Raw genomic sequence first — 16,451 nt, 5'->3', positions numbered from 1 at the left:
GCAGTGTACAGTGCCTGACAAGTTTTCATGGCTGAAAGTCTGGAGAATGAGCTGGCTTATTTAGGATTTGGATTCTACTGTACTTCCCATTTAAAATGCCTTTTTTGTGTTGTGTCTTCTTGTACTTTAGGTAACCCATCAGCACTACCTGCCTGTTCCCCCAAGGCCAGATAGAAATGGCTCGTGGTTGTCATTGACCCGTCCTGGATGTCAACTCAAAATGAAAAGTGAAAGCTTGATAGCCTGTTAATGATCCCCTGGGATGTCCATTTATCCCATGCGTCATATTCTAGTCCTTAAACACTCCAAGTATCACACAAGTCCTGAATGTGTCACTAGCACTACTCAGAGAGGGTGCAGCAAGAGACTGTTCTGACAAGTACTGTGGCATTTGCAGCCCTGTTATTGTGACCTAATCCCATGAATCATTTTAATGGAGATGTCATCTGCAGTTTAAGCCCTCACCATCCGGTCTGCCCCATCATTACATCCGCCAAGTACAGCAACATAACTCAATGATACTGTTCAAATTACACCAACAAAAAATGATTGAAATGTTGCTCTTGGTTTCTACTTTTACATACAGTGTATTCACCTCCTGCAGCACAGATGTCAAGCAGAAGAGGATATTGAGGGTAAAGGTGCTGCTGTTCAAGAGCAATTCACTTTTCCTGGCCAAATAGTAATGGTGTCCCTTTCTTAGCATCTTTCACTGCAATTGAAGGACAGAATTTCAGCTGTATGGGATCGTAAAATGTGAAAATTATATCAAAAGTCTGGATGCCATTTCTTTTCTTCAATGAATCATTGGTTTTTTTCCTGCTTTGTTAAATCTCCCACCACAATGGAAACTGCAGCAAATACGAAAAGCTGAGTGATTATGCATCAGTGTTGCATTTAAGGTCTGGGAAAAATAACATAAATGAAACCAAGATGTGCCATCAGGTGTTTGCAGTACTGGACATGCGCCTAGGAGCTGAGAAGAGGACAAAGTCAGACTGGAGGATCTCTGCAGACAGACAAAAGGGAGATAGCTTAAAGAAAATTAAAAGCCTAATTCCACTGATCTGTGGCAGAATGAGATTCTGTCTTTTTCTATGTATATTTATGAGGTTAGTTTTTAGGAAGCTGCTCCTTTTAAGGCAAGAGGGAAGCTATGCTTTGATCAGGGAAGCAGGCAGAAGAGAATTGTTCAGCAACAAAGCAAGCAGAGATATATTATTTCTTGGCTAATAAAACTTCCCTCTCTGATGCTGGGGGCTGAACAGGCCTCATACACTGAGTCCCTCGCCATCATTTTCTGCAGTGACAAGTGCATTTTCCTTGGTGACAACTGAGATGTTTTAACATGAAGCAAAGAAACTTTCTCTGATGATGCCCACTTTTAAGTACATGTAGTGGGCATGTGTTTCTCAGGAACACCATACAGGCTAGTGACTTGCTGGAGGTATAGTATTCAGAGGGCACAGGTGATCTAAGGATGAGGCAGCTATCTAGGATTTCAGAGACCTTAAGCACTGTTACTTAATCCACTATAAGCTGTGCTCCTCTGGACTGCCTTGTGGAAATGTTTTGAAGATGACCACAACAGACATTGCAAGGCGTTCATGCTGCAGAGTAAATAGTTACAGCCAGAAGTCTTTAATTAAGAACTGGTATTAAAGAATTGAAAACTATTTAACACACCATGTTGTGATCAGCCTGCAACTAACTAAAACTTCTGTCCTAGCATGCACCATTTCTAGTTTATATTCCTCATGACAAATAAATCTCCACTTAAATGAGTGGTCAAGAATGTTGTGAAAATATTTTCAAGTTGTTAGAGCTTGGAAAGAAGGCTTTTTCTAAAGGCTGGCTTCCTTTAGGGTAGGCATGTGTAAACAGTGTTAAACAGCTATTTTATTATTACTATTACCATTAGCTGTTTTTTCCATATGTTTAGCATAGGATAGCCTAAAAATTGTCTATCCAAAGACAAAGCATGCTGCTTTTTGTTGGGGTCTTTTGGCTGTACCAATTTTTGTAAATAACAGATTTCATATTTCTTCCCATTAGAGTGAAAAGCACTTTCTAGAGAGAGCACAGGTCTTGGAATAAAATTCTCTCATTAATTCCAAGAACCTAATAGAGCACACCAGGACTGCATGGATGCTGTGGCCTGGCACTGGTATTGACCCAAACATGGCTTTAGGCTGAGTTGGAGCTGGTGTAGGTCCCTCAGACATCATTTTGGCTACTCTAACTTAATGTAACCCTGTGTCCCAATTGTAGAAGAAACTGTTCTGTATCCTACAGCAAAATCCTTTTCAGGATTCTGACAGTGGCCTGAAACTTAGTGATATTATTTTCTTTAAATCAGATTATTCTTATTTAATGTCCTCAACTGCTAGTGAACTAAGGTGTGGAAAACCTGGCTTGAATCCTAGAGAAACTTGTGAAATGGGGTACCTTACCCTAACTGCTTCTAGCTCCTTCTCCGACAGCTTAAAGTTGATTATAATTTAGAGACTATGTTAGAGGCGGTTCACTTGTCTTTGTATTTTCTTTCTATTTGATGCATTGTCAAAAGAGAGGAAAATCATAGAATTTGTTAACATAAGTGTTAAATGCTTAGGAAATGTCCTCCAATTTTCAGGAATTATCTACACCCAGGTAGTTTCATTTGCATCAATGGGATTATTTAAATCAATAATAGTTTCAGATTTAGATAAAGGCTTCAAATTATAAAAAGAAGAGGTTAGGAATAGAAGAGAGTGATTTTCCACTGTGAATACCAGTGAATGGGGCAATCGTCATGAAGCATGGATATATAAAAAATCTGTTTCCTATAGCTGGAAATGCAGAATAGAGGGCTCTTAACACACGCGCACACACACACACACACACACACACAAAAGACAGGAAGGAAAGTATGGTAAATAGAGTGGAAGCAGCAGGAATGTGATACAGAGAGCGAGAAAGTCAGGCTGGCGGCTCTGTATACTCCCTGTTGCCCCTCTTTCTTTCTCTCTTGGTGCTCCGTGGATAGCCAAGAGAGAATGAAACAGGCAATGTAACTGAAGGCTTGGGGGAACTGCGATGTGCAATGCTTTGTAGGATTTACTTCTCATCATTTTGGTATGCTTATCTGCTCATGCAGGACACATTATCTTAAGCTGTGGTGTCCTCTGGAGCAGTAGTGTGTGGAAAATGTCCTAATTGCTAAGAGTTATCTTCAAATTCCAACGTGGTAGAGAATTGATTTAACCCAATCTTCTTTCCCTGTGCTTTATTTATCAGTGATCCATTTAATGGAGATGTTTAAAGTAAATAAGGATCTTGAAATATGCTACTGAATGTTGAGATTACCTCTATTTTTATTGCCCCTCTCTGTGATGTATGAGGATGAAAAGTCATAAAGTATCTGTCAATCTTGGTTCCTTTCTGTGGTAACGGGAGAAAGTTCTGATGAGAACAGGGAGGAAAATCTTTAGCTGACAACGAGTTTTATATTTACCTATAGTCTTCCTCAGTCTCTTAGAATATCCAGCCTGAAGGCTGAAAACTTAGCATATCCACTCCCGAGTGCAGGAAAATGTGCAGCCATGGTTTAATCTCTCACTGGAAAATGACAGATCTGTTTTAGCAGCCCAAAAATAAGGAGGGAAAAAAAAAAAAGATGGCAACTCCTCTTTAGCTGTACCACTATTGTCGTCCAGAAGGTGGCAAAAAGGTAACTCAGGACGGAGGACATCTGTTCAGTCCCTGCAGAGAGCTACCACCTGTATTTAAGCATTTCTACAATTACGCTTCTTGGTACACCAAAAAATGCATCTAGGCCTTGAGCTGCTTGTGGACAAACAGTATATTAAATTCTGCTCTAGTGTTGCTTGTGTAAACGAATTAAGCCCATGAGACTGTGCAAGCTATGGCTGCGAGTACCATCTGATGTACTGCTAGCATTGAGGTGGCTGTGTGGACGGGTAGGAATTCAGGGTGATGGGCAAACTGCATGCCTGAGCGACTCTGTACTTCCTAGAGACAGGAAGGACCCTCCAGGTTATCAGAGTCCAACAGTTCACTGACTTGTTGGCCATGTCTAGGGTATATTGCTGTGGGAATGAATTCAGGACATGCATCTTTTCTTCCCATAGGCTGCCACGTAGATATTTCTGCCCACAAAGTCCAGCAATAAACTGGGTCTAGCTCCCATTGATGCTAATAGCAAAAGTTGATCAGGCAAGATTAGAGTCATTATATGCATATAAGAGGCAGTGTGTTACCATCCATCTAAATTTAGGCCAAGAAGTTCTATTTCATTAAATTCAGAGATTGATGCTACTGATCCTGATAACTTGTTTTCAAAATATTTATTATGAGCAAGCTTTCTAACACAGGCATTTTCACTTGCATGCCAGGGAAAGCAAGACAAAACAGGATGGTATTCTGCAAGTAAGAAAACATCAGGAAGAGTAGCTCCCTATTAGCATTGCTAATTTACACCCCCATTAACATCCAGTCTGGGTTAGCTTCTCAAGCCAAGGGCATCTGAGAAATGACAGCACATGTAAGGCACAGCTCTACACCTCAGCAGCTGCCTCCAGCTTCTCTGCCAGCTGTTGTTAAGCTTGGATTAGGTGCTACATGTTTACCTTGACAATCTGTCTATTCTCTTCTATTCACTGAGCCTCTTGCTCTAGAGAATAGCAGCAAGTGATGCTTGTGGTGCTTGTGTGACTCAAGGCAGTTAAAGGACTGCTCTTTATAAGATACAATTCTCTCTAACACCACAGCAAATGCAGAAATAGTAGAAGGGAGAGTGGAAACTACTCTTTCTTATGTTTCCTGGATGCAGTAATCTCAGGGAAAGGACTCGGGAGAATAGTTGTCTCCACATCTGTGTAGAAAATGGTCCACAGAAGTTTCCACCAAGCTCAGCTGATTGCAGTGATGGTGCTTTCAGCTCTCTGCTTTCTGCCTTGGGCCTGTTGTGTCAGTGGGGTGGTCGTATGCCTCACTGTACTCCCTCTTCATCTTACAGACGGGAGAAGCAGCTGTCTCTCTGCTGGCACTGAGGCCACATTTGGGCTGAGAGGGCAATTTGTACCTCCCATCCCAGAAGCATGGTCTGTCTGTTCTGATCTGTTGCTGATCTGATGCTTAGAGTTCTTGCCGCTGGTTGTCCTCCCTAACTTTGTCTGTAATTGGTAGCATTGGGTGAATATTTGGAAAGTATTCCTGCCTTAATTACATTGCACTGCAATTGAACAATTGCATCAAGCACTGATCTTCTTAAAATAAAGTATATGATAAAAGCTAAAGCCTGCAGGTGATACAAACATTGACTTTAGAATCAATGTCTCTTTAATGTGATCATCAGTAATATTCCCTGATTTAAAAGATCTTTGACAAAGTTTCATAGAGGTTACATCAATTTTAATTTTTATTTAATTTGATTTTCAAAAGGTCATCAGGTGCTGTGATTTACTTCTAACTCACTAAGCTCCACTGTGATTCTTTGTGCACTTTCAAGCCTAATTTTAGCTTAATTACTTTTTGCAGGGGGGTCTGTATGGACAGAAAAAGGATCAGGAGGTAGGCTGAGCTGAGGCTTGCTGAAGTTTCTCAATTTTCCGTATTACAGTTTCCCAAAATTTTTCAGTTGCCAAGAAAATAAAGGAAGCTGGCTTGTGCCTGGATGAATAAAACTATTTAGTCATTTATGTGCAGTTTGGGCTCTTAATGGGTTAAAGATCTCCACGAAGAATTTAACAATTTATACAGCCAATATTAAATAAAACCCATGTTTGAGGAAAACTCCATTCCTTATAATTGAATAAAACCACTGAGAAACGTAACTGCTCATCCCTATTTGTCATGAAGATGCCTTTAGGGATTTGGACAAATAGCAGAAAGATCTTCTAAAGGGTGAAGTCATACACATGCCTATGAGAACATGTGTCTCTGAAGGCAGTTTTAATTGCAGTGTGTAGTAACTGGTTAATTTTAAACCTTGCCAGAGAGTAACTCTTCAATGAGTATATGACAGAAATAATATTTTGATATTTGCTAGGAAGAGTTGGCATTTCAAGCCCACAGGAGACAGTCTTTTACTATTAAGAGCTAAAATAAAAGCATGCATAACCTTTCAGGTAGCAAGCTAATTGACCACAGCATCATCTTAGAAATACCATTTCAGGGAGAACCAGTCTTTCCTGATAGCTTTTGTCTTTTTTGTATGTGCAGCTCCACTGTCAAACCAGGCATGATACTCAGCGTACAAGATAATATATCAGTTTTAGCCAGCACTGCAGCAGGAGCGCATAGAGCTAACTGTTTCAGTCTCAAAATGCTAAACAGGTCACAGACTGAAAAATTCTTCTTCTTTATTTAACATAGGCGTGGAAGAATTTTCCTTCCTGGAAGCGCATTTGAGATATGCACCCCTCATGGCAAATCTCTGCTGTATATAACAAGTCCTTTTAGCAAATTTTTTCGAAGGTCCATAGTACTGCCCTGTATTTAAAGTGTGCAAAAGATGCAGTAGTCAGTGTGAGAAGAAGCTTACAAAGTAGCTGTCTGTAAACTGTGTGCTTCAAATGAGCAGATGAGAATCCTGTGATTGATTGTTTGATTATGGGCATCTAGGAGTAAATATCAAAATGGTAGACCGTGCAGCAGCTTAGAAGATGGAACACCTAATTTATTTGTGTTCTGGACATCAATTTGCCATGTGCCTTTGGGACAAATGTCAAACTGTGGGACCTGAACGTGACCATTGCTCTAAGTTGAACTTAACTTTGTGCCAGATAAAGTACTCCAATTCCAATTCAGAAGTTGATATTACTAAGAATCAGGCAAATATTGGAGTTTAAGGGTAACTTTCTGCAGGCAGCCCTCCACTGCTGGAACACTCTTAAGGTTTTTTTTTAAGGACTGGTTATTGTATTTGTTCAATTTGTGTGTGTGCTTTATTTGATGTCTGTAGGCTATCGAACTGTCTGGTATTTCAGCCTCTTCTACAGACACAAACATTATTGGAAAATAACATAGTGAAACTCCCTCCCCTACTTGTATGTATTTTGAATGATGACTGGTTTCTGGGTTTGGAATAGCAGCCGCTGTGCTCACCACTGTGTAGTGTAACAGAGAAGCTGTTTTTTCATAACTGCTTTAACTGCAGTTGACATTGGAAGCTGGTGGCTTGTGGAAAGGCTTAGATTTTGTGTATTATATATAACTTTTTTCCTGTTTTTTTACTTGGGTAAAAAGAACTTTGGTTTTTGGATGCATCTTTTATAGAATATTGATACAAACATAATGTTAAAAATTAATTGGCTCTGATCAGAAGTGTTTCCTAAGGAAACAGAAACAATGCCACAATTTCAAAATTTGATAGCCATATTTCAGTGAAGAAGGAGTGACAGTGTGCATCTCACTTTGATTAAATGTGGTTAACTGGATCTTTAAATGCTAGCGGTAAGAATAGGTCTTATTGATTTTGGTAGTTTCACCAGGTGAGCATGTGGTCCAGTATTAACAGTTGTCCTGAAGATAACAATAGATTTTAAATTAAAGAGATTTTAAGTCCTAATTCCCTACAGTTGTTCACATGAAAGGATCTTATTTCATTAGGACTGCTTTTGTCGGTAGGGATTTGCAATCATGTCTAAGATATCTGTGGCTGAAAAAGGGTCCTCAGGTAGAAACATTGTTTTTCAGCTCACATACTTAGTTTGTAATTTAGTTTGATGTTGAACATTCATAGATTCTGAAAAAGTCATACATGAACTGGCAGAACAACTGCCTGCCTGTCTCTGGAGCACAGACTCTCCACAAGGTATTCCCTTGAGAGATTTGTTGTGCAAACCTGTTAATAACATAAATGATTCATGGATGAAGTTTTAGGAACTACCATTTAATTCAGACTGATACTAGGGTAAAAAAGGAGGATTTTTTTCATGAGAAACCATGTCAGTTTGTTGTTAAGGATCCATTCAGTTTCTTCAGAGTGATGAGTCAACTGAATCTGCATCACTTCTGCTTTAGAGACAAATTCCCAGTAAAATGAGGACCAGTGGGATAGTAATAATATTAATTGCACGAATTCTTTGCAATTTAACAGACTTTTTAAAAAGGATAATATTCAATGAAGGAAATAATTCTATAATGGTGCAGGACAATCTGGATGTACTTTATACTAATAATCATTTATATTTGAGAGATACATTTTCAAGTAATTTTCACGAAGTTGGTAGATGGTTTCAGTTGTCTCTTCTGAGCTCATAATTGTACACTTCATATGCAAATACTACCCTACAGCAAAAGCCACTGGAAAAGGTATGCATTAAAGGAAAGAGGTGGGAAGATTATTTAGAATGATCGATTAAATTTTCAGCTTTATCTCCTACTTACTGCAAATGATAATGCTTGTCCTGTGCTTTTCACCTGCAGGTGTCCTCATCTCTGTAAAGCTGATTTAGACATTTAAAGGAAAGAGATACCTAAAGTTACAGGCAGGATAAAGCCAAATCTTCAAACCTGGATTGCAAAGGTTGATTTAAATGCCTAAGGTTTATAGCCCTCTGGTATATATGACCTTAATATGGATTTCCCAGTCAGTGAGGGATCTGGTGGTTACTTGTCACAGAATGGCGCTATTTTATTTTATCTTATTTTTTTCCCAAAAACCTGGCGCTGGCTCTGCACATGCACTTGGCAGAGGGAGACCTGTCTAGAGGCAAATGAGGTACCTGTGGTGCCTGGCACTCTGCCTGTTTCCAGAAGCTTAAATGGCCTCTTGTATACAGTGCATAGCATGGTCTACAGCCTTTTGGCCCAAGCAGTCTTCCCTCATACCATCCCTAGACCTCTGCCACTTAGGGCTTCTACCACAGTGTTTGCCACCATGCCAGCAGCACACACAACATCCATGGCTGGGATCTTTGTCTCTCAGAGGTGATGAATGTAGTGCTGCTATCGCCTTAGCCTCCTTTCTTGGGCAGCTGTTTCAGCAGTGCTTGTGTGGAGCCCACACTGGTAGGCCTGCCCAGCTCCAGCATGTACTGGCCCTCACTCCTCATGTTGGCTTTGCCCATTGACTAGTCAGATCATAGGTCAGGCGTGTTGAGTTTCTTGACAGGCTGCTTAGGGAGCCTGGGCTTTCGGTGGCCATAACTCTATTACATCTTTCCTAGTTTCTCAGACAAACCAACAAGCTTTGACTTGGGAAACTCTATAGCCTCTGTTGTATGTGACTCATGAACATTTGCATGCTGTACGTTTCTGGGCCCCTTCCCATGAATTCAGAATCTTACTTTTTTTGACATCACTTTGTTTTCACTTTTTTTTTCCCTCTTTTTTGGTAGCCAGGAGTCTGAAAGCTGCTTATTTGAGCTAGGGTTCAAAGCCTTCAGGGATTCTGCTCTAATTTCAGGCCCTAGGACCCAAATTCCTGGGTCTTGGCTTCAAATGTGAGCTTTGATTTGAAACTAAGAAAGGAGGTAGGAAACCAGCTGAAGGATTGGTGATGTTTCCCACATCCATGAAGTGGTGCATTTTAAGCCCCCAAAGATGGAAAACTATTTTGTATTTCTAGTATATTTTTCAATGCCTGTTGATGCTGAAGTGATCTGTTAAGTCCTTCATCATCCATGTTAACCACAGTCCTCTTTTTCAGAATCTTCTTTGAGACTGTTACCATAATCTCACTGTGGTGTTAGATGGTTGTACTTGCTTGCCTTGCATTTGTCACAATAATTCATTAAAAGAAATGGTCCTAAACCAAACTCTGTGGTCTGCGGATTACCCCGTGGATCGTAGGAAAGGGTACAGGCTCCAATGCCTGTGTGTCACTGAGTCAAAGCTGTCAGTGTAGCTGTCTGGAAGTAGGTGTGTTTTCAAATCTGAGGCTTGAGAAAACGAACAAGTTTAGGCTCTCTAAATAGATTTCTGCTGTCCTTTCCATTGTGCTACGGTATTCTTTTATGCCTATTTTGAGTGTGATTAAAAGTTATAAATGTTTTCTGTGGGACTGAGGCACAAGCCCATTTCTCTGTGCTCTGAACTTTCCAGAAGGGGAATCTGGAGGGGGGAAAAGGGGATGTTCTCAAGGGACCATTCCCAGCAGTATTGGTTGGCTTTAACACCAACCCTTTCAGAGTGTCTTTACCCTCCTCAAGAAGAAACATTGTACATTTGGTGTGAAGAGTTTAAAAGCTTTTCTTTTCTTTTCTTTTTTTTTTTTTTAAATAGGCTATAAACTTATGATGGTTCCCTAGTGAAATTTCTTGACAGTATCTGCCCTATCACACGTTTTACTTTGCCTGTGGACTAAAAAAAACTATACAAGACTGTTTTTTATATCTGTGCACTCGAATGTTAACTATTTTTTAATTATGCTGATTAGTAACGTATTGAATAAGGATGAAAGTTTTCTATATCCTTTCTCAGGCCTGTTCCCCACTCCTCCATTTTTTTTAATTGCCTCTAGTTAATTTCCTCTTGTTTCATTAGTTGGAGTGATTTTCTTTCTCAGCAATTCTTTTATTCAACATGGCTTAGGTTTCCATAGATTTCAGCTCACTCCCTAATTATCTTTGGTCTACTGTCCTGGTTTCAGCTGAGATGATAGTTAATTTTCTTTATAGTGTCTGGTATGGGGCTATGTTTTGGATTTGTGCTGAAAACAGTGTTGATAACACAGAGATGGTTTAGTTGTTGCTGCACTAGTCAAGGACTTTTCAGCTTCCCATGCTCTGCCAGGTGCAGAAGAAGCTGGGAGGGGACACAGCCAGGATAGTTGATCCAAACTGGCCAAAGGGATATTCCATACCACATGACGTCATGCTCAGTATATAAAGCTGGGGAAGAAGAAGGAAGGGGGGGACATTTGGAGTGATGGCGTTTGTCTTCCCAAGTAACCTCTATGCGTGATGGAGCCCTGCTTTCCTGGAGATGGCTGAACACCTGCCTGCCCATGGGAAGTAGCGAATGAATTCCTTGCTTTGCTTTGCTTGCATGTGCGGCTTTTGCTTTACCTATTAAACTGTCTTTATCTCAACCCTCGAGTTTTCTTGCTTTTGCTCTTCCGATTCTCTCCCCCATCCCACCGGGGGGGAGTGAGCGAGTGGCTGCGTGGTGCTTAGCTGCCGGCTGGGGCTAAACCACGACAGTCCTTTTTGGCGCCCAACGTGGGGCTCGAAGGGTTCGAGATAATGACAGATTTGATTGGAATGTGCTAGATAAAATTTATAGCTGTTATTGCTGTTTAGCTATTAACTGGCAGGCTTCTGTGCTTGCCATGAGGCTTGCTTGCCTTACTGTATATTGGAGTCCAGTGCTCGTTAGTGGCTGTTTTTTGCTTTTGCTGCTTGCTGTGCTGCTGTACTGCTTATCATCTTACTCTGCTGTGCCTGGGAACATTTTGATAACAGCAATGGCCATGCACCTGGGCTGGCAGATGGCCAGGGCATCGCTGCTGTTTCTGTGCTGCTGTACTGGACAGGCTGGAACTCCAGTGTGAACTCAAGTCAAAGGGACTGTGACCTGTGGATGAATCCATGTGGGAGCAGGACACCCCGAAGCGTCTGTGCCCATGGATTAGCCCATGCCAGAGCAGGTATATCTTGAAACGTCTGTGGCCATGGTTATGCCTGTGCCACAGCAGGTGTACCTCTGAAGGGATTGTGGCCCAAGGATAAGTCCATGCTGGATAAGGTGCACCTCGAAGCATCTGTGGCTGTGGATGAAGTCCATGCTGGATAAGGTACACCTCGAAGCATCTGTGGCTGTGGATGAAGTCCATGCTGCAGCAGGTACACCTTGAAGCATCAGTGGCTGTGCATGAGGCCATGTTGGAGCAAGTTTACTTCTGAAGGTACTACTTTCTGTGGATAAGTCCAAGCTGGAGCAGGGGCAAAGGGAGGACTTCATTGCAATGTTAAACCTGATGGTCTGTCCAAAGGGACCAAAGAAAGATTAAAAAACAAAGGTTGGACCAGTCATAAACATATAAATAAAAAATTAAGCCAGATTGTCTGGGAGAAGAAAGAGATGCTGGAGGTGATGGTATTGTCTCTCCCAGCTTTTTAGATATTGGAGACCTGAGTTCAAATCCTGTATTTGCCTTTGAAACTGTGAGTCTATGTCTCCCACAGGAGTGTTGTGACAATTGTACTGCATAATATTTGACTTTGTTTCTCTCATTGTTTCTCTGATAATGTTATTGGGAGGGCATAGGCTGTTGCCTCCTCCTCACACATTCTGTGGTTGTTGCTGAGGGTAACAAAAAGTACACAAAGAGTTAAGGGATTCCCCAAAGCAAAGCAAAACACTTTTGGAGCTAGTTGTACAAAATGTTTTATTCTTCATAAAACAAAAAATGCTTAAGTTCAGTGCTGTCCAGAATCAATGTTTTCTTTGACGGGAAATGAGGAGGAGTGGAGGGACATTCTTTTGAATAAGGTTAATTCACTATGATGCACCCTTAGAACCACCATCCTGTGTATGTCTATATTACTGCACTCCGCTAATTTTTGGGACTATGTTGGTGCTCTGGTTTTGACCCCCAGTGATGTCTGGGAAAGCTTGGCACTAGACTGGAACCTCAGAGCTGGAGTCGTTCCTTCTGGATGGCTAGGCCTAGGCACCAAACCCAGATACTTCTGCAGTCTGGGAAAATGCAGATAGCTGTATCTGAATGCTGTAGCAATGAAAAGCCCTGGTCTACCAGAAGGGTGCATTTGTGGACTTGTTACTGAGCATCCAGTTGCAAGAGATACAATCCTTGCCAAGAAAGTTCTTTCACATGCTGCTGGCTTGTTCGTCTCCAGTGGTACTGGAAGCCTATCTGTCACAGGTGAATCTCTTAGATGTAAAGTCAGCTGGCCTGATCATAAAAACAGGTTTTCCAGGGAAGTATCCACTACTTCTTGATGCAGGTAAAATGAGAAATATCACAAGTAGAAAACTTTTCACAGTATTTTTGCTTTTTGCTTCTAAGTGCAAAAGCACGTAAAAATAAAATTAGCTTATATGCAAAGAGTAATGGAAGTCCTCAGAACCACTACAAATGTTTTGTTTAGGATTTGGGTGAATAACAGCTTAGGTTGTTACTACAGCCAAGCATTTCTTAAACAGTGAGCCTAATGATTTGGGGAAGTTATTGTGTTCCTCTTGTTTAACAACGAGAAATTAAGAGAAAGCTGGAGACAGCGGAGAGGTAAAAAAAAAAAAAAACAGTAATTTTTTTTTCCTTGCTGATAAGACTTAGTTGGATTCAGCTAAAGTAGAACCATCTGTCATATGCTAAACATTCAGAACATGTGGTTAGAATTTTGAGTATTAAGTGGAAAATTACCAAGAAATAAATGACAAGATCACCTTTCTCACCTAAAAACAATGCTTTGCACTCCTAATAAAAAACCCTCAAACCCCAAAATATTTCCTGAAGCATAAGTTTTACTCCCTATTAGAAAATTATGGAAGACTAAAAATCTGACAGGAGCTTTCCTGTCTTTCCTGTTATTGCTGCTTTTGCATGGGATCCATGGCAGTAATGGTGGGCTGGAGCCCGATGCCCAAACCAAATTAGAGATGGATTTGGGAAGTCTCTATTGCTGTGTGCTCTTCACTGTCCTTTTGTCAACTGTTATTTGAGCTGGGAAAAGTTGCTTATGATCTCTGTGTGGTTTTGTGCCTGTCTATATAAATGCATTAAAACTGTGTACCCACCTTACATTTTCTAATAGTGCAAAGCTTCCATGAAGTGTGACGTTTAATAATTTGCAATGGATATACTTATACTGCATTGCAGTTACACGGATGATTTGGTGTACTCCTGCAAGAGAACTTCTTCCCTTCTGCCTCTACTGATGTGAAACAAAACAACTCATAGTCTAATTGCTTACCTTTACTTCCCGCAAAGCCCATTCACAAGAGGAAAAAGAAGGCAGATCTGGTACATCTCTGGTGGGATGTCTTGTCAGCTGTAAAGAAATTGCATCAGAGAAATTTGGCCTTGGGGAACCCAGGGGCATGAGGAGTAAAAGCTGCAATGTGAGTTTGTACAAATTGTAGTATAACCTTGATTTGCCTTCTTTGATTTATTTACTTACAGACACACACACAACCACCACCAGCAGCCTGAGACTAAAGTGGGTATCAGGAGTGCAAAATTCTGGAGCTTCATTCTAAGTGGCAAGTGAGATTTGGATGTGTTATTGCAAAAGATATGAGACTATAGTGTGAGAAAATAAAAGCTTACAGATGTAGAAGCTATAGAAGGAGCTGGGGAGGAAACGTGGCCAGCTGTTGAAGCCAATTTTTTGGGACCGTGCAATAATTGGGTTTATGAGGTCAGAAAACTTATACCAAAGTCAGTTTCAGAATAGAGGCCTTTGGTACGAATAAACCTGCACAGTAAGAGTAGTCAGTATAAAATGAGATGCAATCCATCCTAGACATGCATTTAAACACCTTGTTGAAGGGAATTGTTTGCAACAACAAGGAAACTTGTTTTTTCCATGCTGAATCAGATAACTAACTTTTGTAATTCTGTAAATATTATCCACTGTGGTATCCTGCTATAGTAAATTTTAAGGGATAGTAGGAGTACTTATAGTCTTATGCAGTGAAGCATAAAGAATCTTCAGAGAAGCTGATGAGAAGCTTCACTCGTTTCAGTTAGTCCTTGATTATGCAGGATCAGAAAAGTTCAGCAAAGCCATCCCATTTCAGCTAGCTGTTATTGAAAGAAGCTTTGCTGTACCAACTCCCTAGGAGTTTCTGCACTGTTTTCTGCACTGAGTCTATGTCCCCTCCTTGTCTTTGTTACTTGACCAAGCTAATATCACTTTAGTATGTTCCTGCAGCTTTCTTCCTCGGAGCTGACCTGGGAGATGGTCTTCAGTGGCTTATGTCCACAGCTGATGCGACCCCTCAGACTGTTGTAGCTTCAGATGCTTTAACTTGCAGCTGGGCATACAGGAGATCATTTGTCATTGCTTGAGAGGTGTGGATTTGTTACATATTCAGGTGCCATGGCCACAGATGTCTTTTCTGTAGAAAACACTTTCCATTTTTTTGGTCTGTATTCCTTGTCTGCTGCCATTCACTGTGGAGCAGTGTCTTCTGGACAAACTAAAGGGTTTGGCCTTTGTTAAGTGATTGCCTAAGTGGTGCTGAATAATTAGTTTCTTAACTGGCCTGCAATACAGTGTACTTCAGTATCTTCTAACTTTAGTACCTATACTGTATCTAAACCACCACCATTGGCACATGACAAGGTCATCAAGAAGTTTTAGGGTGTGGGTGCATGGCACTTGCAATCAAAATGCTGAAGATATAATCCCAAGCATTTAAGGAAACACTTAACCCAGGTTATTATACCATTGAGAGGAAATATCATTTAAGCAGATAAATAGAGTTTCTGAGGACGTTTCCCAATGACTATTGCTTTTCCTAGCATTTGAAGCACTGTATTTCCTTATTAACGCATGTGCTTCCCCACCTGACTTACCTACACCAGATAGTTTTTTGAGGTAAAGCTATTGTTTGTGGTTCCTCTGCATGAATGATGGTCTGTTGCTTCCTGCTAATCAGAGGGTCACCTTTAGCAAGTATTATTAGTGCATGTGTAAATTCAGTGAAACCAAGCTTGCAATACAGACCACTGTAATGTCTGTGGGTATGCAGAAAGTTGTTTTTTAAAAGATGGAGTAGGAGCAGGCTTTGCTTTATGACAGAATTCAAAGGAGTGGGGGGCGGTGGTGTATGGCCTTGCATTCTTTGGGTCCTTGAAAGAGAACACACAGTAACTCTATTATAAAGTCAGGATTATGCAAATTTGAAAAATAATTTTTGTTGTCTATAGCCAGAATCTGTGCCAAAGCATGTCTTGTGCAAGGCATCTTGCTCTTTGAGGAGATAGACCTGTTGAGTATTTGACTCCTGGCCAAATGATTTCTTGCTTTATATTCACAGCTTTTGAGAAAGACTGTGGCTGATTATTCTGTGCAAAGCACAAACCAGCCTTAACACACGTTTTCTACAATATATCTGAAAATGAAGTTGAAAAGAAAATCATGAAAAAACAGAAGTTACAACAGAAGTTGGCCTTATGGCCAGCTATGTTTTCTTTTTGACACTTAAGTCTTTTCCTGGCGTGATAGAAAATTCTGGAATTTATTTAATGAGCTTGAGCATCTCATTTTGGTAAAATAAGCATGTAAAATATAAACATATGTCGTTATGTTCACCAAGCACTTGAAATATAAGAGTAATTACTGGTGTGTCTTGTAATTCAGGAGAGTTGCCAGGTTGTTGTAATGACTTACCATAAGTATATGTTACAATAATTTGTACTAATAGCCAATTTTCCATGCGTTTTCAGGTTTCTCCACTGGTTTAGGAGGGATATACAGACAATGTCATTATCTCTGAAAACTGAGCCCTACAATGGAGGACAACAA

This window comes from Ciconia boyciana, chromosome 6, assembly GCF_034638445.1.
Source record: "Ciconia boyciana chromosome 6, ASM3463844v1, whole genome shotgun sequence".
NCBI classification, from domain to species: Eukaryota; Metazoa; Chordata; class Aves; order Ciconiiformes; family Ciconiidae; genus Ciconia; species Ciconia boyciana.
The sequence above is the reverse complement of the archived record's forward strand: the minus strand, read 5'-3'. Positions refer to the sequence as shown.